Consider the following 24,172-nt stretch of genomic DNA (forward strand, 5'->3'; position numbering starts at 1 on the left):
GTATACAGTCATACATTTTGTATATAGCTAGGGCCTCTATGGCCCAAATCAATAGGTAACATCAAAATGCTAAGGAAAACAGCAGAGAATCTTATGTGGTCAAATATTTCAGCCTGATAAACTTAAAAAGAACGAATGTTCATCTTTTAACTAGAATAAATTAAGTAACCTGTCTTTCTGATAAGGTTAGTACATTCACTGGAGTAATTTGGAAAATACTGAAAAGCATATAGAGTAAAACAAAAGACACTGAATATCAGCCTTAACCAAAATGTAAACTCTATGAGCAGGGATTTTTGCTTCAGGCATCACTGTACACACAGTCATTAATTTAACTGGCTCCTGGTATTAGTCAAATTGACTACTCAATAAATATTTGCTTAATGTGATTGAAATAGGTAACTATTATTAATATTTTGGTAAGTTTCCTATCAACTATTTATATCCATCCATGTCTCCCCCCTCATAAACATCCATTTATATAAGTATTCTTTGATGTTCCACTCCTTAAGAGAAATTGTTATAGAATTTAAAGAATATATTTTTTTAACTCACCATCTTCCCTCTGAAAAGTTTGTACCAACTCATATCCAAAGCTAAATCAGATTGCCTTTTTGTTTATTTTTGCAAGTATTGTGAATAGTGGTAGTTTCCTATTTTTATTTGTATTTTTTGATAATAACTTTGAAATATTTTTATGTTATGGTCACTCGCATTCTTTTTTGGTAAATGCCTGGTGATTTTCTATTTGTCTATATTTCTCATGGAAAAAAAGGTGTTATTTTTAAAAATGGTAACAAGTCTTACATTAAAAAGAATTTAAGCTCTTTTTAATTAAATGCTGCAGAATTTTCCCCAGTTGATGCTTGCCCTTTAACATTACAGAGTTTTGTCCAATATAAGACTTTAGTTATTTTTCAGTCACATTTCTTAGTATTTTCTTATGATTTTTTTCAACTCAGAGGTAAGCTTAAAATAGTCAAAGGTGCATATCTGCTCATTACATTTGGGAGACCATTTGTTTAAAGAAGAGTTCAGTTTGGTGAAGGTATCTCTTTTGGGAAGTGTGACCTGACTGACAGTATTAAATAAGTTATGAATAAATGAATAAAGTTCTGCATAACTTTAAAATTATAAGAACTTTGTAAAAAAAAAATGATCATCTAGCGAGTTAATACATTTGGTAAAAGGAATACAAGTTATGACTATTTAGAATATTTTTTTAAATGTGGCCCTTAAATAATATTTTACTATCGTTTACTCTTCCTTATAATTGAATATGGTAGGGTTAGAAAATGACGATTCATTTTCTGGTCGTAGTCATCTTTTCAAATCTTCCTTGTTGATCGATATTCTCAATCTCCTGCTTCTGTCCTTCTGCCATTTGGATGAACTTCAATCTGAGCCCAGTCTGCTTTGTCAGTTAACTTCTGAGTGTGGTTCGTTGAGAGAAAACAAACACTATATTTAGAGGCTATAGATGTACGTTTATATTTCCCTGAATTTACCAGTTCTGTCTGTCCTTATTTTTGGATTAACAGTAAAATCAACTATCATGAGAATCCAGCTGAATTCAGTTAAAATTTATTTTTAAAGAAAAACAAGAATTATCCCTGTCTTGCTTTTAAAATTACCTAGAAATTAAGTCTGATTCAGTATGGTGAAAATTCACTTTGGTTTCAATAATTTGGTGAAATAATGCATACATGTTATTTGTTATAAAATTTAAAGAATTTTCTCAGAATATTACTCCTAAATTTTGTGTAAAGAGGGTGTTCCTTCGTTTTTAATAATCTGAGCTCACAGAACAACACTAGAATTTGCTGAATTTAAAAATGCATTGTTGTGTTATGGCTCTGCCAAAACTCTTTATCAGATTGAATTTATGATGTTTCCTAGCATTTCCTATACTGATACAGTCTATAACTCCATTTTAAAAAATCATAACATATTTCTGAATACCTGAAGTGAAGAATTGTTTCAATAAATATTTGAGTGAAAAACTAAGTTTTTATTATATATGGCATTACTGATTGCTAGTTGGAATTATGGATGCTTTACTTGAATTCTTAGATGAATCTGAATTTCCTTGAGCAAGCAAGTACATTAAGGTAGGATCATTGCTTATTATGTCTTTGTATGCTCAGAATTCATCTAACATGTAGAAAACACACACACACACACACACACACAAAATCAATGTTGAAAGAATGAATCTGCAGAGAGAAGAGTGGCTGGAGACAGTACACAGCCAAGAGAAAGAAAAAATAGCCCTATCTAGTTCGCTTTTAGTCAGATTTCTGACTAAAGTAAAGGGAAGAAGACAATCAGGTTGGAAAGCACAAGAAAATACCAACGATTAGGTCTGATTAGCAAAACTCTCAACAGAGCAATGGAGCTTTATTGCAGTCACTTGTTCCCTCTCCCCTACACTGCAACTTCCATATTCAGGCTTCACTGCATTCACAATGCAGAGAAGGCACTAGATACAGATGGTCAAATTTATGCATTTCCGAAGAACACAAATGAGTAGTTTAAGACCCTCTCAGGAATTTATATCAAAGAGTACATGCTTTGTGTTAGCTAAAAATAGTAAGCATGCTAATTCAAAACTAATTTTCTAATTTATACATTTATATCGGTGGGTGGGGGTGTCAGGTACGCAGTTCTCTTAACATTCAACCAGGAAACACCAAACTCAAAAGAAGCCAGACTTTCCAGCTTCAGCATAAATACCTTATATCCTATACTGGGATGGTGTTTTGGATCATCAACGATATCTTTTTAAATTTAGTTTCCAATTATAATTGACATACAATATTAGTTTCAGGTATACACCGTAGTGATTAGATTTTTACCCACCTTACGAAATGATCACTGTGGTTAAGTCTCATACCCACTATAAGTTTACATTTTTATAAACAATAAGCAATGAGCCCTCATTTTTCATAGCTTGGTTCAGTTTTTCTATATTCGCAGCTACCAGATCTTAAAGTTTGAATTACTAAATAAACAATATCCAATGAGGCTTTTGGAAATAACTTCAGCGAGAAAAGATCCAGTATTTTCATTTTCTTCAAATGGTTTCTAGGTTATCAGATCCATTGTTATAAAATGGAAGCTGAGATACCACCAGAATGTAAGCTCTACAAGGCAAGAACTTTTTTTACTTTTCTGTAAGTGAAGACTTAAGCAGAAGATAAAACGCTAAGCGCTGAGCGACTCTGGACGAAGCCTCGTTGAGAGCCTTATGCCATAGAGTGCTCAAGGGGGCGCCATAGAGTCCCAGCGCAGGTGGTCAGATGACTGGCATCCACGTGGCGCCAGAAAGGATCCTTCCCTGCCTCTGAGCAGCCAGAGCATCCTGCAGGTTGTCTCTCCTAGACAGGCTGTGTCTGTTTACTCCAAAGTACCCCAAGGTGTTAGCTTTCCTTTTTCATTTCTGTTATAACAGAAAGATTGGAAACCACTGCAGCACATGGCACAGATAAATTAACATGTGTAACCTGTTGGCCTCTGTGACCAAAGAACCTTAGTATGAATCTTAAAGTACACTTGACTGCAGGCTTGCAGGCTCACCCACGTGAATTAGCTTTCCAGCATGCCCCACAAAGTTAAATAAACTGAATTGCTCAATTGAATTGCTTAGTTCGTCTTCTTTGACATACAAGTTTGCTGGAAAGAAATCTGTAAACACACCTACAAGGAGAATGCTAGGTTGCTGTTTCTTACCACTGACAAAAGAACAAACATTTCTACTGCTCTTAAATCATGAAGAAGGCCCGTCAGTAAAATCCATTTGCCCATTCCTGCAAAAGACATTCCTTTCTTGAAAATTTCCATGAGTTAAAATATTATAAATGTCAAAAATTTTATACCTTTAAACAAATATTAGAATTCCTGGAATAGTATTCAGAGTCATGTTGTGGGAACAAAATAATTTCATTCATATAATACATTTTCTTTAATTACTTTAATATAAAAGGCAGCACTGTTCTGTAGTTCATGAAATATTTTTAAAAACTGTAAGACCCTCTAAGAAGTATTTGATGAAAATGAACTCACTGCAGGGTAGCCATAACTATAAAATGAATACTACCAAATCTTTACAATGTCTTTCATATTAACAATAATTGGAGGGTAGGCGGAGAAAATACCAAACAAAAACATGGACATTCTAAAAGTACATTTTATCCAGGCTTTCTCTTTTTGCTAAATCTTGTACATATTAGAAGATACATTCAAGATGGCTATAAACATATCCAGCTAAAGTAATACTTCGAAGATTTTATAACAGCCCTCCAGTAATTGTATGCTATTGCAAATCACCTCATCTGTTTACAAATTTAAAATGAGCAATGATCCAATGAGTCTTTCTAGGTAAAAGATTCAACTGGAAAATAGAACTTTAACAGTGAATTAGTGATGGTGACCAGAATAAGAAAATTAGCATAATCAAGAAAGATATATAATTATTCAACATTATTTCCTTTGGTTAGATCAATGCAACTCACTCAACGAGTAAGTTGCCTGCCTTGTAAAGGAGAGGGTAACATCAAGCAGAGTTCTGTTTTTAAATTTTCATATAATAATCCTATTTCAATCACTTGTAAAGTAAAAGCACTGTATCTGCATTAATATTATAACATACCATTTTCCATACATCTTTTTCTTTACAGTCCATGATTTAAGAAAACGTCACAAGAGTGTGTGTGCTCTTTTGAAAGTTATATGATCAATGTCATGTCTATACAATCTGGACAAAACAGGTACCTCCACTGCTATATTTCTTAATAAACAAAAGCACATTAACAAAAAAAGAAGGTAAGTAGCACCTGAAGCCTTTGACATTTCAAACTAAATGCTGGTACCCAAACAGCCTAACTGATTGAATTTTATTAAGAGGTGCATAAAAAGAGCCTGTTTTGACTAACTTCTTAATTCTAATAGAGACAAGAACTTGTCTGGTTACAGTCCTGTCACCTGATGTGGGTAGCATACAAATCCACTAGTCCTTTGAATGTCCTATACTTTGGAAAGTAGACTGGGGACTGAAGCCCTTGGCTTAACTAGATTTTGAATTTCTCTGAATTCTGGATGGTCTTTATCAGCCACCAACTGTAACAGAACAGCCCCACTCATAGTCGCTATGATGCCAGTTTGAGCGAGATGCTTAAAAAAATCAAGAAGCATGAGAATGAACATGTTAAAACAGCAAAAGGTATGCTGGGACATAGTAATCAGTGCCCTCTGTTAAAAGCATGGTCCTTCACTGTACCATCAAATTCAGTGACAGGGAAAGATTCTAACCAACCCCACCACAAATCCATCATGATTATTCTCAATATTAGTAACATGAACTAGAAACAAGTAAAAAAAAAAAAAATGGAGCCAGTATTATGACTTATGTGCCAGGAATAGAAGGAAAATCAAGGCTAATGATTGTAAATCAATGATTTTTCATCTTTTTTTCTGTCTCCAAGCATCTGACGTATAGCTTGTGTGTCCTACCCAAAAGAAATAACTGGTGGTAGACGAGCCTCATCTGGGGTTTAAGAATGTGCCCCTGATGACAAAAGAACCACCACCACTGCCACCATTATAAAATTTTTAGAATCATTAAACCAGAGTATAAAATTGAAGGTTGTATAAAGTTTCGCTGACAGGTCGAAGAATGTCTTTGCCAAATTGCTCCGTAGAATCATAACAAAGAACTAAGGACCCAAATCTCAGGGAGGAAGAGGGGGGAGAGCGAAGAGGAAGGAGGGATGGAGAGGAGGAGGGAGGGAGGAAGACAAAGAGGAGAAAGTGGAGGAGGGGTGGAGGGGGGCAAGAAGAAAATTCTGGATTCATCCTTTGGATGTATTCATCAGAAACTCTAGGCAAATAAAAAGGCCAATGTTAATCCCAGGAAACATCCCCTGTAAGAACCATGGAAGATGAGGTGGTTAGAAAAATTCCTAGGCAAGTCAGAGGAAAGACCAAGACCCAGATCAGTGTCTCGTCACAAAGAAGGAGTCACTTGAATAGCTAGGACAACCCTCGAGAAGGAAAGCAAATCCTCCTTCAGATGGTTTTGGATCTGCAAGCCCAACCTTATCCCTGGAAGACTCTTCCTTTTTATCCCCAAGGACACAGAAGGGAGCACAAACTGTAGCCTACTCATCAGAAAGCAAGCCTGGACCTCAACGACCAGCACAGGAGAATGTGCAGAGCATCTGACCAGAACTCTCCAGAAATGATAAAACAGTTACATAGCAAAGTGGAAGAAAAGGCGAGGCTGCTAGTGTCCTTTATGTCGGGACAAGTACTACACTGTGAGCTACCCCAGATTTTTCAAAGACTTCCGGAAATTTATTTCCTCCTCCTTGCTTTTCAGTCAACTCCTGACTCTCATATCAAAACCCTTAGAAATCTCGAAGGGCTGTGTGCTTGCTTCGGACAGAAGGGCGGGGAATAAACATAAGACAAGCTGCAGCTCAGCTGTGTGAATGTCCAGTCATTCAAACCAGCTCTCGCCCTCACCAGCTGGCTGCCCTGCCCTGCCCTGTCTTCCTTCTGCTCATTGTTGAATCAATGAACTTCCGGTGATTCAGTCTGAATCTGAATTACACACTTTCAATGTCTGCAAAAGTGCTTTATATACTCCAAAAAGCCAACAAAGGTCAGTTGTCATTAATCTTTCTAGTTCTTTAGTGAGGCAGGAAAGACAGAAATCTGTTCCCAGGTCTGGGAAAGGAATCTGATGACTCAAGAAGAAGCCAGCTTTTCCTAGTGCTCTGCTGACCAGACCCAGCTCCATTCCGGGCCAACCATCCTCAGTGATGCTGCGGGTCAGGTCACCATGGCAGCGATAGGCTGGCACCCTCCAGGCACAGAAACACATTTCAGGAAACTGAAACCTGCACAATATGACTTAGCTTCAAGACTGAGCTATGGCCAATATTGATTAAATTAAAAATACTCAAACCAAGAACCTGTGTTAAGGGAAGTCATGGCTCAGCAAAATGCAAAGTTTTTAGATCGGGCTTGGAGATCTTCCCACAGTGCCTACCCAGCCCAACCCGAAAGAGTTCATGGGCAGAGAGAGAAAAGCAGCTGCTCTGCCAGATGCTGGTGGGCTCCAGCCCACCATCCTGGGCTACGAGGACATCTAAAATGCCAGTCCCAAACTAACTTGCTTACCTAGCCCAAAAAAGAACAATTAAAATTGTTCTGGGTACATGGCTGATAGGTTTCTGAAGTTCTTCCCACACACTTGCAAACTCAGTCCAAAAGAAAGGAAAGATTACTCTAACCCACAAACCGAACAACGCAAGAGCACAAAACCACAACAGCCTCACAGGGCAGGGGGGAAAAATGCAAACCCCTTACACTTCCAAGCAACACTACCGATTCCCCAGAAGTACAAGGACATCACGTTCAAGACAGGGCTTTATTCTATTTTATTCTGCATTTACTCTACAAGTTGGTTGAAAGAAACAATGCCTGACAGATAGTAGGTACTCAAAAAAATTTGTTGAATAAAGCACACAGCACAGACACTGGCACAGAAGTTTCAATAACATGGTAACTATAAATCTTATTAGTACAATAATCATAACAGGCAATATAGTGGGCTCAGGAATTACCTTCAGGAGTTGTATTCTAAAGAAATAGAGAAGATGGGGAAATAGCAGATTGCTATTTAACTTTCGCAGTCAGAGAATAAAAAACTTAACATTTCTCCCCATAATTTAGGGACAAACTAAAACATCTCCATATTGAATTCAGACTAAGATGAAAACTCTAAAATGGGGAACATCTCCCTTATCGCCACCTGACGTGACTCTTTTTCTCCCCTTCAACCCTAACACTTCAACCCAAGGCAACTTTGTTTCCTCCAGGCTCTTCCAAATTCACCTAAGACCATATTCTTTCCTTCCCTCCTCAAAACTTCTCAGGACTAGTCCCTTCTGGGTCTTGGAAGCTAAATAATATATGTTTATACGTTTCTGATAAGACTAACCTCATAAAGACAATAACAAAAACTAACAATGATAAAAATAAAAGCAGCAGCTGACATTTGAGTGTTTGGTTTTATTTGTTTTGTTTGTTTGTTTGTTTGTTTGTTTGTTTTTAACAGTAAGGCATATATATATTTACACTGTGTGTTCACCTCCCATAGTTAAATTTCTATGTTTGAGTGTTTTTTGTGTCCGGCACTGTACAAGCAATATCAACACATTATCTCACCCAAATTTTCCCATGTAGTAGTTGTTATTATTTCCATTTTACCAATGATAATTCTAAGGCATAGATATCAGATAACTTGTCCAAGGACACAAATTTACAAAATGCCAGAACCTGCATTCAAATCCATATTATCTCTCCACTGTTGGGACTCCTGACCTCTGAGGTTACAGTCTACCTCTCAAAGAATAGATTCAAATAGTAAATAGCTGACTATGTTTTTTTCTGAGTCTTATGAGAAGACAAAAATGGCAACAATCGAAATCTTCCAAAATAAATGCCACAATAAAAACATGTCTTAAAAACATATGAGCGTAGAACAAAACACTTGAAATGTCTTTATAAGCAAGGAAGAGTTTAGGTTTTTGTAAGTTTTTAGTTTTCATTTCCTTGGAAATGCATCAAGTTCTAGACCTCAGCATTACCATAAAGATAAATTATCCACAGAGGGAAAGAGCTGCTTGCCAAGGCAGTGAGGGTCTGACAATGCAAGTGTTTAAACTCAGATGACTAAAGAAATTTGAAAAGCGGAAATGGATTAACTCATGACTGTAAGAATAGTTTAAAGATTCTTCCTGAGAGAAAAAAAGCAACATTTAGTACCTAACTACCAGGGAACCCAATTGTCCAAATGGGCTTAAAAATTATTAAACAAAATAAATAAAACTATTTCCACATGCAATCCCAAAACAGGACTCACTGCTTCAGGAATAACAGAGAAGGATGACCAAACAGGACCTTAAACAACGGTGCTGTCAGCTCCCCGCCTGCTTCTGCATCGGCGCACCCACTGACTTTACCCTCTCCTTTCTTTCCTCTGACTCTTTCTCACATGCCTCCCCTCAGCATCCTAGTGAACACGTCAGGCTCAAAAGATCATTTACCAATCCTATAGAGAAAGTGGTTCATAGGCCAGCTTGTGCAGAAGCACTGGAGGGTCTCAAAAAAAAAATCTCTATTTCCCGTTCTCACTAAAAATCATCAGTTAAAGAACTTGGCAACTCAATACATATGTATGTTACTCTAAAATTTTTACAGAATTAGAATTAAACATAAAAGAGAGAAAGAGAGAGAGCCACGATATGGAATGAATGTTTCAAAGGATCAGGTGGCAGTTTGCTTTTCGATTGTCTCGGAACAGAAAATGCTTAAGTTAAGACTAACTAACGCTATGCAACATTAATAAAAAGCGCTGACTCTGACTCTGTGGTACATCGTGTGATGCTCTAGTGGCAGACAGTCACGAAACACTGTGTGTGAGTGGTGTCCCCAGTCAGTAATATGCCTCCTCTGCCCAGAAACTCAAGTCTGAGGAATTTTAATATGAGGGTGAACCAGGCTTAGGCCACTAAAGCCCTAGGTTTGGCTAAATCATGGCTGACTTAAACCTAGGTGAGCTGTTTTTAATCTGCAAATCTCTAAATGGTATACTGAGCTTGTTGGAATACCTCTTAGCCCATGCATAGAACTATAGCAAAGTCGTGACAAAAGATGCAAAGGAGCTTTTGGTGTCACTAGAAATCTAGATCTAAGGAGACAGAAGGTATAAAAGAATTCGGTGGTGAGGCTTCAAAGATCACTCAGCGCACAGTCCAGACTCTGGAAATCAAGGAGTCTGACATTGTCCGACCATGCTCAGATTTTAAATCTTTCATTGCTGTTAAATATTCAGTATTCTTTAAATTTATTTGGAAAACTTTACAAATGATTTACTTTAAAGCAGGACATTTACCTCAAGAGCAAACATCCTATCTATCACACTTCTTGATGAGGTAGCATCAGCAACAATATGAACCTCAAAACCTCAGCAAACTAGTTTCAGAGCTGTTTGTTAGATGCATGCATGAGTCTAGCAGTAAAGAAAAAAAAAATCACAGATGATAACATAGCAAACTAAAAGCATTTTACAAATATGCACCAACATAACAAGTAGAAAAAGTACTACAGGTCAACGACCATGGCTTACCTCTAGTTTTGCTTCTAAGGCATTAAACGGTCTTGAACATGAACAGCATCTCAGGCTTTGCTTTCCTCTCTGTAAAAATTAGGAATCAGATGATGTCAATGTTCTTTGTACCAGGAATCTTGGACACATTCTTAGAGCTCTTTGAGAGTTTTTTGGAGACTTTCATCTGTGTCATCTGGCCTTCACACAGCTGACTCTACCACCACTCAGTCTGGATGCCACTTGCCACTGGGTTTATTTCCGAATTCACACCAAGTGCCTGACACAAAGAATGAGTGTGCAGTACTGCTGATTGAGACAGTTCTGGGAAAACTGAGTTGGTCCAAGGCACCCAGGTCAAAAACAACTTGTGACACAGGCAAAAAAAAAAAAAAAAAAAGCAATATGTATCACCAGCAAATGTACTATACAGATTCCATCCTTGTAAGCAGTAACTCGTAACAATTCATTAGCAGAGAATATAGAGTGAAAACATGCTCCAACAATAACTGGATTACATAACCACTGAAAGCAGATTTCAATAATGCCATGAAGCCAACTTTATCTTCACAGGACAGAAGAGCTTTGGAGAATTACCGACTGACATCTCATTAAAATTTGCACTTGAGGACTGCTCATAGATGATTTTCATTTGACATGAGGTCTGATAATGATGAATGAACAAAAAAGTGCGCAAGTCAGCAACAGCGTTTAGTGTGACATATTTATGCAGACAGGCTTCATCTACATTGTCACTACTGAAGTCAAAACACAGAGATATCTAAGGAACATCTAAATTCAACTATTATAAAACCTACTATCAAAACAACGTGAGTAAATCAAATCAACAGTATTTGGATTTCATTCTTTTTACATTTTTTTATCATTTTAAAATAGTTGTTTAAAAGCTATGAATAAATGCTTATATTTTTTGGACATGTCCTCATCTATAATATGGGGAGAGCAAGAGTACTTAGCCACAGGACTGCTGTTGAGAGTTTAATGAATTAACATACATAAGAGTTTAGATTAGTGCCATGCAAATAGTCAACACTGACTAAACGGGCTATTTTTCATCATGATTACCACCTACATGGTATTTTATATACAAAACTGTATTCTGGAAATATCAAGTTTTCTACAAATGATGTTATGTCCAAAACATAACAGGTACTTACTTCTACTCCAAACAACACTCCTGACTCCAGGCATCTCTGCTAATGCCGCTTCTACTTCTGATAATGTCATTGAAGCCTTGGTCTTTTCAAGTACCAGATTTACACCTGTTAAATCAATTTCTTGAACAGTGCTTCTAAAGCCTTTAGGGTATTGTTCTGTTACAATAACCAGAATTCCTAAAATCTAGGTCCCTTGTAACTGGAAACACACACACACACACACACACTCTCTCTCTCTCTCTCACACACACACACACACACACACACACACAGTAATTAGCAATGCACATATCTGTGTACATATGATGAAGATCATTAAAAATTACATACCAATCTTTGTCCCATATTAATAATAGCTCCAAAATTCTTGATGGCCTTGATGGCTGGTTTGAACCTTTCCTGCATGTCACAGCAAAAAAACACAGTGCTTGAAGGTATAAGATTTCCCAGGGTTGTGAGCTGGAAAACAAAGAAAAAGGAATGATTTAGCACTCATTATGACATTTATTTTCAGGGAAGTCAATAAGGGAAGAAACATGTTCCTACTGCTTGACCAAATAAGTCAGTTTCTACAGCTACTACCCAAAAGAAATAATCTAAATTACAGAAAAAAATTATCCATGAAGACGCTTACTAAATAGCTTTACATAATGAAAATTAGCAAGGACTAAAAATATAGAAATGACTTTACAAATTTTACCATTCACATGACAAAACACTTTTAGCCATTAAAATAACATATGTATATATGTTTTCAAAGAATCTATACCATCTAAGAGGAAATGCTCATAACCTAATGTTAATTTTTAAAACAGCACAATTTAATCATATTTCCATAATGCAATAATACAAATAAAAAGTAAATGAAAATAATAACAAGTGTTTATACAGATAGGAGTGTTGGTAACATTTTTCTTTATACCTTTCTTATAGTTTTCAAGTGCTATTTAAAAACTTTTCCCAAATGCTATTTAAAAACCTATATTACTTTTACAAAAAAAAAAAATTACAATAGTAAAAAACAAATATGATGATGGCATTGCTAGCAAATACATGGTAAAATTTGAAATAATCTGTAGTAGAGACCATGGAACATAAAATTAAAAAAACAAACAGAAATATTAAGATGTTATTTCCCAAACTAACTTCTTAAGAGTTCAAAAAAAAAAAAATGCAATGAAATGATGCCAAGCACATCACCACTATTAAACAGACATTCTGCATTCCTAAACACATTTTTCACAATCAGGAAAAGTCAATGAATTAAGATGAAAACTGGATATTAGATTGACAAGATTTACATGAATTGCTGTAGCTGATCTACTCTTAACAAGTTGGGCCTAATATGGATATTCTAAAAAGTGAAAATCACTGTTGAATACAAGAATTTAATATTACCATGTTCTTCAAAGTCCGCGGTGCCTCTCTACCTTCCCAAATTACAATAAGTTCTGTAAAAGACTCAGTCTAGTCCTGAAGAACTCATACCACTACTCTGACTAGCCACCCCTGAAACCTCCTCTTTACTTATCCTGTTTTGCTCTCTCTGAAACCACCCACAGATGATAGTTACTAATAATTTTCTAGAGGAACCTGTGTCCCTATTACATGGTAGTGGCTCTGCCACCAGCTTGGCCCTAGACTCTGCCTTAGTCCTTCTGCTCACAGCGTACTCTCAGGAAACAATTACTACAGGAATTCAGTAAATCATTCAAAGGAGTTTTTTATACTTAATAGCATGACTGTTATAATCAGTTTGCACTTTAATTATCTATGTCCTGGTCTGAGGGACTCTAGCACTTTAATCTCCCTCTGGCACTAACTCTACAGATGTGCATTGATCCAGCATGTAAAACCCAACACCAAGTTCATGTCAGAATGAGTGCCAACTGTAATTCTAACACTATGTACAGGGTTTTCCTACTTTGCCAATAACGTACGATTAAAATGAATATTCAAGTATCTTAAATTACATATTCCATCTTTGGCTGTTTCCTTACTTAAATTTTTAATGCAAGTATTACACCTCCAAAGCAGTGAGTATGATATGTATATGGACACTTAAGGTATTATTTGTAAAAGAATCACTATTTATGTCTATGTATTTTAAATTCTCAGAAAACATTAAATCTTGGTTACAAAGTTTCAAAATCTATAGATTTTCTTTTTATAAATTTGAACTGGTCTACAGCCATGCCACCCCGACCTTGTCTGTTCTCAGAAGCTAAGCAGGGTCAGGCCTGGTTAGTACTTGGATGGGAGATCATCTAAGAAGACAAGGTGCTATAGGCATAAAAAAATAAAATAAAAAATTAGAGATTGTAAGCTGACAAGGTCCTTGCAATCCGTGAGGTCAACCAAGGGTTGCCTCACCTATAGATAAAGAGATAGATAGATAGATAGATAGATAGATAGATAGATAGATAGATAGATAGATAGAACCGTAGGTCCCTAGTCATTCACAATGTATTTAGGGCACACTGTGAAAAGTAGTTTATCTGGCCTGTTTTAAATTACAGTAAAGCAGCTCAGCCATTTCACCTTTCTACCACAGGTGAAAACCAGCCAGCATGCAAAATAAAACTCCTGGTTGCTGTATAAATGTGTTGGTTAGCCATGCACTAACATATTTACAGCTTATACTTGCTGAGATCTTGAGCTCACAGATCTAATCTCAGACTATACTGACTAACACTGTATTCCTAACAAATCTGGTTGTCTGGATTCTAAATTCACCAAAGGTTATAAACAGCAAATCAGAAAGGAAACTGCTGGAGACAGGCAAACTGATAGCAGCAAGAAATGATAGCCGACATAGAAAAGACCCAAAATACAATAAAAGCAGATCAAAATTCAACTCGGTCTACAATCTAGACCTCTAGTGAATGAGTCACCAGCTATACATCACTTATAAATTGCAACATCATTTTAGCACTCATTTAAAAAATATTAAATTGTGTATTTCAGGACTATAACATAAAGTGGTCAAAATATTCAAATATTTTGGATATTTGAAGGAAATCTTAAATATTCAGAGGTATGGCTCTCCTGAGATTCCCGTTACCTGGTGCTTCCCTCTACCTCATTTCACCTGTTAGCTCTCCTGTCCTGGGCAAGGGGGGCACATCAGATGAATGCCATATTAGACACCAATGGAGGTCAGAAAATGCAGCCCTAAAATCCTCATCACCCTGCAAAATCTTTCTAGTCTAGGAACTCACCATCTATAAACCTTCAGTAAACAAAGAGAGAAACCATAGAGATAAGGTGGCAAGGCACCTTTTTATGCACAGATGATTGTTAATAACTTAGTGAATCAAAAATGCCTAGATATTATCTCTCGGGGAGTTGGAGTTGAACTCCCTACATCCCCTTGAATTTGGCCTGCATTTGGTATTTGCTTCCTCGGAGTACAGAGGGAAGAAGGTAACTTTACAGTAGAAAAACCTGGCAAACACTGCCTCAGCCAAGATTAAGGTAATCAGTGATGTCATGTTGATAGGATGTAGCCTGGATATAATGTGATGAGGATGACCTTTGTGATCTTCCTCTCAAAAGCCCACATCCCCAGTCTAAGTGTGAAAAAAACATCAGATAGGCCAAAATTGAGGAGTATTCTACCAAAACATCCGACCAGTACTCCTCAAAACAGTCATTGAAAACAATGAAAATATGAGAAACTGTCGTGGCCCAGAGGAGCCTAATGACAACTAAATCTGTTATCATCCTGGATTGGATCTTGGGACATAAAAGGGGCATCAGGGAAAACTAGAGAAATTTGGAAAAAGTGTGGAGGTCAGTTAACAGTGCTGTACTAATGGTGGTGGTTCCTCAGTTGTGACAAATATGCCATAGGAATGTGTTAACAAGAGGGAGATCTAGGTACACTATACAGGAACTCTCCATATTTTCAACTTTGCTGTACATCTAACACTATTCTAAAATAAAAAGATCATTTTTAAAAAATGCCTCCCCCCCCCCCCACATTATGGTAGTTGGGGAAAAGTTGCTATTTTACTAATAACCTCCATTCCTTACAAGTCAAAAGAGGAGGTTGTGGGGCTACAAAACAGACACACAAACAAACCAAACACCCTGAAAAAACTCTTAACCATGCCCAACCCTCAACCCCCACAAATTCACATGAATAAGCTTTTGTTAAATTACATGCTGACTCTACAATTCAGGGATTTCTTTGTTTGACTTTTGACTTTCTTAAGCCAAAACCATGTAAATAACTAAAAATGCTACATGTTGCATTTACATGTTGCAACTACAAGACAGCAACTTACAAGTGGACTTAACCAAATGCCATCAAAAGTAAATGTGTAACAGTTACATACAGATCAATGCATATTCAAGAAGCATGAAGAACTCACATATAAAAATAGATACATGTATATATATATGTGTATACATACCTTCATATATCTATAAGGATCCCTATGTGTGTGTGTGTGTGTATATATACATACGTTCATATATCTACAGAGATCCCTACACATATACACACATAAAGAATAAGTATTTCAACATACATATTTCAACACAAAAAGTTGATCACAGCCAATGGCTGGCTTCCTCAAGCAAGAGTTTAAGGGATCAATTTCAAGTATAAATTTTTTGTCCACTTTCTTAAGAATTGTCATAGCTGGGATTTGACCATAGATTTTATATTCAAAAGACTTTTGTTGCGGAGACGGTTAGGAGTCTGGAAATGCATTCACTAACATGGATAAGGGAGAGGAGATGAATGGCAATCCTAGCCTGTCTCCGTGGTTTTTTATTCTCTTTCAGGAAGCTGGCTTTGTTATTATTATTAGTTACTATCAGGTTAGTAATTACAAACTACAGCCAACTCCCAGATTCAGCCTCAAGGCCACCACCGTGTTATCAGCTATTTCTTCTCCTTTTCTTATCCTTGTGCCTAGAGCAAGAAGTCCCAGAATAGGTAAGGCCTGTGAGCCCTCCCTGCAGTGTGAGCTTGTGTGCAAGTCCACACCCACTTCTGATGACCTTGTTGCTTCAAACACCAGGCATCCTGCTAGGACTGCAGGCGTCTCTCACAACAACTTTTCATCCCCAAGTTCCAGTATTACCATTATCGTGACAGTATTTATTTTCCTTCACCACCACATGAGCTGTGATCACTTTTTAACAATGGCTGCTACATCTGCGAGGACTCTGCTCCTCCCCTGCTTAGTGCCCTTGGTCATTCAGGACAGGGGCACACAGGGTGGCTGGCCTTGCTTATGATGCACCGTGCACTAGCTCTGTTCTCTCCATAAAAGTAATGTTCAATTGTGTCCTCCTAAATTTATATGTTTATTCCAAACTCAGAAAGTGACTTTATTTGGAAACAGAGTCATTGAAAATATAATTGGTTAAGGTGAGATCATACTGGAATAGAATGGTGCCTAATCCAAAATGACTGGCATCCTTATAAAAAGGGGAAATTGGGACACAGAGGAGGCCTCGTGAGCACAAAGGCAGAGATCAGGGTGATGGGCTGAACAGCAAGCAATGCCAAAGATCACCAGCAAATCACCAAAAGTCAGGAGAGAGGCCTGGAAAGGTATTCCTCACAGCCTCTGAAGGAACCAACCCTGATCTCCAGCCTCTGGAACTGTGAGATAATACATTTCCATTGTGAAAGCCAGCATCCCCAATCTTTGTGGACCAGGGACTGGTGCTCCTATGAGAATCTGATGATCTGAGGTAGAACTGAGGTGGTGATGCTAGCACTGGGGAAAGGCTGTAGATACAGATAAAGCTTCTCTCTGTCGCCCGTCACTCACCTCCTGCTGTGTGACCCGGTTTCTAACAAGCCACCAACCAGTACTGGTCCGCAGCCCCTGGTGTAAGCCACTAAGTTTGTGGTACTTTGTTACTGCAGCCCCCTAGGGCACTACTACAGTGAGTAAACTATGTATCTTTAGAAATGATTCAAGTTTGGAATTGTAAATGTGACATTTTCAAAATTTTGGTAGTCTATTATAGTCACAAAATGGGCATGATCTGCTTGGGAGAGAGAGTCCAGAAGGGGACATGGGGCATCATTACTTCACTTAGGAGTGTTTCCAAGGAAATCTTATCACCACAGCTATAGTAAGCCCCAGCTCCAATAGTGACTCACTTAAAACAGGTCTGTGTGATGTGACTCCCCCAGGGTACGAGGCTCCCTATCTATGCAGCACAGGCTGTGGACATTAAGATCTCAGGCCAAATCTCGATTTCACTCATTTCAATTACATGAAATGAGGCAAATCATTAGCATCTCCAAACAGCAGTTTCTTAATCTGTAACAAAGCCATTTCTTTGGAAGACCAAACTGAAATGTGGGATTCGGGCTTAGAAGACATTTTAATATTCAAGTGTCATTTTCTGCGGATTATTCTCTCATTGTTTTTTTTACCCCCAGCTATAGTCAAATGTGGAATTGGTCATGTTGCCTATCATCCCAGCACCCATGACAGAAGCTTCCAAAGCAGGTACTTTAACCTGAGTCTTGTGTTTGGAGGACAAAGACTTTAAGAGTCTACTGTCAACTCCTGGAGAGCCTAGAGGGAAGTAGATGGTCTCTGATACCCCAGAATTTGCCCTGCTGTCCATCTGGAGATTTTGGAGAATTGTGGTTTCTAAGTATTCACTACTCCTCATTTTTTTGTCTTCAAGAGTTTTCATGGCTGCCACCTCTCTGCATCCTTCCTTGTCTATTTAGATTGTTGTTGCCAAAATACCTAAGAAGCTGGATGCACCTTTGACAAATCCATTAATTAAGACAAGACTCCAAATACTAATTGAGGAGGTCTGGAACTACTCTGAGGAGGTAGACTTCTTTGTGATGATTTGCTGTGAGACTGGGGGTTGTGAGGGGGCTGGTACCTAACAAGATGTGATGCCAAATTAGCACCCCACACACACACACATCATCTGTATGGCTTTTCTCCCCCAAAATAGGATTTTTTTATTTTGAAAAATTCAAGGCCTGGGTCTGATAACTCTTTTTAATTATACATTCTAGAAATAAATACTATATACGTGTATAGGTGAAATGTACAGTCTCAAAAGTTATTCTATAATTCAGATTACCAGTGACTTGAAAAATTTTGCTTGGTATAGGAACTAAAATACAGTTTTTTTGTAATGATGTTTAAAATAATTAGAATAATAGCACTATTGTGTTTCATCTTTTTAAATATGTTATTTTTCTCACTAAATAGTCCAAGAATTCATAAGTATCTATTATATAACACATTATATATTTTAAAATATTTGTCTTTTATATTATCTCATTTTAATAACTGCAATACTTTGATTTCTTCAGCCAGGTTTCTCCCCCAGCTTAAAAAGATAATGTGGAGGAATTCACACACACACATACACCCTCCCACACACACATGTATATCCATATACCTATCCTGATACCTATTTATATCTATGTGAGAAGATATATATTTATGTATATGTATATATGCACACATACCTGTGCATATACTCTAAGAAGAAAAAGATATTTCTTTTCATTTTACTACATATTTTTGGAACCCAGCTATAAAATCCTAGAGATGTAGATATTTTAGGGCTAGATGAGACCATAGAGATCATTCCACAGGCATTTGAGCAGCAGCTATAAGTGCCTAGCACAGTAAATGCTAACATGGATAAGACCCAGTTCATGTTCCTTACCTAATAATCAAGCTCTTTCATTTTGCAGAAGAACAACTCTCATGGTGAATTGACTAAGTTTCTTCTGTAATGGTGGAGTTAGCGAAGCATGTGGAGGTCTTCCCTGTTCTTTTTTTATGCTGACTGAAAATATCAAGCAGAATGGAAAATGAGCCACAGACTTGAACTTGTAGTATTATTTGTTTTGATGCTGTTCTTTTTTTTTTTTTTTTTGAATAGATGCCTGTCACTTGGGAAGACTCAAGTGAGGCCATGCTCCTGGGATGATAGGCCTCTTCTCCCAGAGGAAGAGACAAAGAGCTTAAGCTTGGCCACATGCAGTCACTGCTTAAATAATGTGACTTGTTATTTCTCCAACTATAGGCCTTAGAGATTCTGTGATCCTGGCTCTCATACTGTATATTCTAGAATATATTCTTCATTTACACAGAGGTCTGAGTTTGCTTTTACGCTTGTTCTGACGGCCATTGCTAGTGACCTTGTAAAACACAATGATTGCTTGTGCTACACTGTCTGCACCATGATTGGTTAGCAGTTTTATGGGGACTGGCCTTTAAGACCCCCGTTGCCAATATTAGGCTGTAGTCACTTTTTAATGTCTTCCTTTCTGAAATATCTGTCAAAGTGACCAAGTGTGTGCTGAAAGTTCAGGTAGCTGAAGACAGCTCTTATTTTAAGCATGGCTTTTGTGTCTTTAGCTTTACCAGATACTTGAAGTCTGAGGAATTTTGAGATACAGGGAAAGAAATGTAAAGAAATGTAGATGAGAGAATTATGGAATGGGGATTTAGGTCATTTTGTGACTTACAAGTTTTAACTTTCAAGAGGTATTTCCCAAGTTTTAACTAATGGAAACATTCAATTCTGGAAACTAACTCCCTTAAATTTGATGTCATACCACTACCAGTACATTTTCCAGCTTGTCACCAGGGAAGGCAGAGCCCAAATAGAAGAGAGGAAGAAGTGGATATTGTGAGGAGGACATCAGTGAGGATTTCGCTTTCTTATGGAGGAGGGAAGGCTCTAGCAGTGCTGTGTGGGAAAAAGACAAGGGCTTCCCTGGGCAGGTTCTTTTGACCTTTCTCGAGATGGTTAATTGGGAAGGGATTAGGTTCAGCCTTTATTTTCTTGGAAGTTTATTACTACTATTCTAACTTTAAACAGGGGCATGAACCTTTGGTAGCTAGAAGGGACCTTAGAGTTCATGGTGGGAAGGGAGAGAAGGCGGGGTTTGGAAAGAAGAGGGAAAGGAATCAGCTCCTCTTGCTGGAAGGAGCAGGTGGAAATAAATCTTTTGCAGCCTGAATTAAAAAGTCCCAAACCTGTTTCATGTAATGGCAAGTCTTTTGGTGACATTTGAAAATCTACTTTATGAATCATTTTCTCAATTCTGCAGACTAGGTTAACATAACGAGTTAGGCAATATTAGTATTTCTATATATATTTATTTTTTAAGGGATCTTAGTAGTAAATGGAACTAAATCTCATTACAGAAAACTTTTTTTTTACCCTGTGCTGAACTTCAGAGTGTATGGTATGTTTCCTACATGAGGGACATTACAGGAGCCTCATACTTGATTGATTGATCACAGGAAGCTCATTTAATGCTTGAAATAGCCCTATGAGGTGGGTACTATTTGTACTAGAGAAAAATATTGATGGTAAACTATACCTTACATACTTTCTTTTTAAAAATGTAAATAGTCCAGTGAATCTTCTGAGGGTAAAAAGAGAGTGGGACCAATCCTCAGAGGTTTGTGAGCATGGCTTCTTTAAAAAAAAACGTGAAGCCATAAAATAATCCTCAGAAATGACAACTTTCTCAGCCAGCACGACCAGAAAATCGTGGTCTAGCTAAAGCTGACATTTAAGAAGGTCTAGCAGTACTAAAGACTTTTTCAATGTAGTCAGAGAGTGTGTAAAACAGATTCAGTGACAGTTACTAGGAAGAGGCTAAATGAATGGCTGTTTTACTTAAGGTAAAGAAACTGAAAGCTAGGGAAGAGGTGGGGGTATGGGCTGACCAGAAATTTGTGTTTCCACCTTTGGTGAACGGACCTCCGGGGAACAAACCCCAAGGCCAATACTCCCACAATCGCTCTGCCCCAGTCACGCGCCACCCCGACATAAAAACACAGCTACTATAGCACAGCCCTTTGGTCACCACAGGCTGGGACTTGCTCCTGGCACACCAAGAGGATGCGTGCGGCAGAGGACCACACACATGAGGGCGATCGCGCGCGCAGCGCCAGTTTGAGAAACCCACGCCCCCCGCCTCGACCGAAGACGGCAGGCGACCGCCACCTTCGGACGGGCACATTCTCTGTGCCGTCCCCGAGGCTTGCGATAGCGGCGCGGTCCTTCGAACCGAACAAGGCGCGCGGGGCACCTGAGGTGCGCGGCGGGTAAAGGGAGGCCCGAGGACCGCGAGCGGCGGCGGGGCGCGCGGCCCTCCCGCAGGACCCACCTGGATGTGCGGCGGCAGGAGGCACACCTTGCAGCTCGCTCACCGCGAAGCCCTTGGGCAGGTCCACGCGCCGCCCCCACTCCTCCGCGAAGAGCTGCACCACGAATTTGCGGTGCACGTCGAGCTGGCCGCCGCACAGGCTACGTAGCTTCTGGACAAGCGGCGGGTAGCCCGCGCCCTGCCGCACCGACGAGGGCTGCGCGAAGACCGGGGAGCAGAGGAGCACACGGACGGCGCCCCCGCGCCCCCGCCGCCGCGGTTGGGGAGCGCCGGGCCCGCCGCCTCCGCCAGGTTCTGCGAGCATCTGCGGGCTCGGAGGCAGCCGAGGGGCACACACGCCGGCTGTCGCCGCCACCCCGCGCTCCCGGGGCCCCCTGCCGCGCCGGGGCCTCCGTAAGGCCAAAGGCGGGTCCTGAGGCCGCGGCTCCAGTGCAGGCTGTGCGCCGGGGTGAGCGCGCAAGCGGGAGAGAACCTGTGCCCACCCTCTGGCCCACCCCGCGGCTGCCGCTCCCCGCGCACCGCCTCCTACCCCACGACGGGCCCTGACCGCTGGTCACCTCGCGGACCCCTGACCCAGTGCTCTAGTCCACAGACGAGGTTTAGACACCCCTTCCACCCCGCTCCCTCCACCTTCAAATGAGTGGTGTTCTCGGGTTGTTTAGAGTTGTGCTTGGGGACTCGGGGTTGCCCGGCTGAACAGGCTGGGACGCGCTTACCTATGGGCCTTGTGCAGAGGCATGTAGTCCTCCTCGACGGTGCCAGCAGGAACCTTCAAAGCAGTAGGACAGGCTGATATTCTTGGAGCAGCAGAGTTTAAAATGCTTCCGAGGCTCAGAATTTCACGTTTTTTTTTTTTTTCAGTTCCGTAGAACACAATATCTCTAGTAACAGGTTTGAGATCTTGGCCTCTCTTTATTTTAACCAATTTTCGGGAGAACTTGGATTGGGAATTGCAAAATGTAAAGAGGTTTAAGAGTAAGACACTATAACTGGAATTAGGTATGCATACACTATAAACAAAGTCTTCTTAACACCAGCTCCTGGGGAGATAGGCGCCTAAGTCCAAAAATAAAATTAGACTTTAGGTATTAGGGGTTTCCTCTTCTTGCAAAGTAATAACTTTTAACGCTGAGTTTCGCAACAGGAGACATTTCGAATGGATACGGCTTTTTCATGGGGGCGCTGTCCTGTGCCTTCGTAGGATGTTGCAGCGTGCCTACATTCTATCCACTAGATGCCAGCAGCACTCCACTCCTCCCTAGTCCTGACACTACAGAGTGCTACCAGACATTGCCAGATATCCCCCAGGGGGTAAATGTGCCCCCAGTTGAGAACCACTGCTTTAAAATGATGCTAAGACCATTCTTTGGTCTTTATTACTTACTTGTCCTCAAGCTCTGAAAATAGCCTTGTTTTCTAGCTTCTCATCAAAATTTTGAGAGTCCTTTATGTCTATTGTCTGAATCCATCAAAGCCAAAATGATATGTTGGCAGATACCACTCCACTGCAAAGTCTTCTGTATGCAGATGTGCAAATCTGTGCTAATATGAGAAAAGTACTTCCTCTAGGCCGACTGGTTATAAAAGGTACATATGGGTGGAATAATTATCAAAGTGTTCCTTCCAATCTGTCTACAAGACTTGATTGTCAGAACTCTCTCATCCACACCAGTGCTACCACCCAAGACCAATCAATCATCACCCCTTATCTGACTGTAACACCATCTTCTTAAATGATGCCTGTTCTTTGATTTTTGTGCCCTTAAAGTTCATTTACCAACTGGCGATGAGAGTATAGTATTTTAAAAAAAAATCAGAGTACATCATTTTTCTGTTCAAAATTCTCCAGTACATAGAAACACACCTCAAGAAAATCCAAATGTTGGAATTAAGAGAAAGTAAATTTATAGCAATTATTATAAGTATCTTTACAAATGTAAATGATGGTCATAAGAATGAGCAGACAGGGAATATCAGCAGAAAAATGAAAAAGACAAAAATAAACAAATGTAAGTTTTAAAACTGAAAAGTACAATATCTGGAATGGTAAATTCACTGGATAGTCTAAACGTCAGATTATAGGTACAGAAGAAATGATTAGTGAAATTGTAAACAGATTCATAGAAATTATCTAGTATAAAACAGAAAGATTTGGGGGTTATCTCTATTGTTAGTATAATTTTAAATTCATTTTTTATTTACAGTTGACATACCATATTACATTCGTTTCAAGTGTACAACATGGCGATTAGATGTTTATATACCTTACAAAGCGATCCCACAGATAAGTCTAGTACCCATCTGACACCATACATAGTTATTAAAGTATTATCAACTATATTTCCTATGCTGTACTGTATATCCTCATGACTATTTTTATAACTGGCAATTTGTAATTCTTAATCCCTTTCACCTTTTCCGTCTATCCCTCCTCCAATCCCTTTTCTATCTGGAGATCATCAGTTCTATCTATGAGTCCCTTTATGTTTTATTTGTTCATGTTGTTGTTTAGATTCCATCTATAAGTGAAATCATATCATATTTGACTTTCTCTGACTTATTTCACTTAACATAATACTCTCTAGGTATATCCATGTTGTCATAAATGGCAAGATTTCATTCTTTCTTATGGCTGAGTAATACTTCATCATATATTTATAC

General features: G+C 38.9%; 1 pseudogene; it reads right to left on the minus strand.

Annotated features, from left to right (window-relative positions):
• Window positions 1-5,025: 5,025 nt before the first annotated feature.
• Window positions 5,026-22,250, minus strand: LOC107517493 (annotated as a pseudogene).
• Between the last annotated feature and the right edge of the window lie 1,922 nt (window positions 22,251-24,172).

The sequence above is a fragment of the Rousettus aegyptiacus genome, unplaced genomic scaffold, assembly GCF_014176215.1.
Source record: "Rousettus aegyptiacus isolate mRouAeg1 unplaced genomic scaffold, mRouAeg1.p scaffold_m13_p_7, whole genome shotgun sequence".
In the NCBI taxonomy this organism is placed as follows: Eukaryota; Metazoa; Chordata; class Mammalia; order Chiroptera; family Pteropodidae; genus Rousettus; species Rousettus aegyptiacus.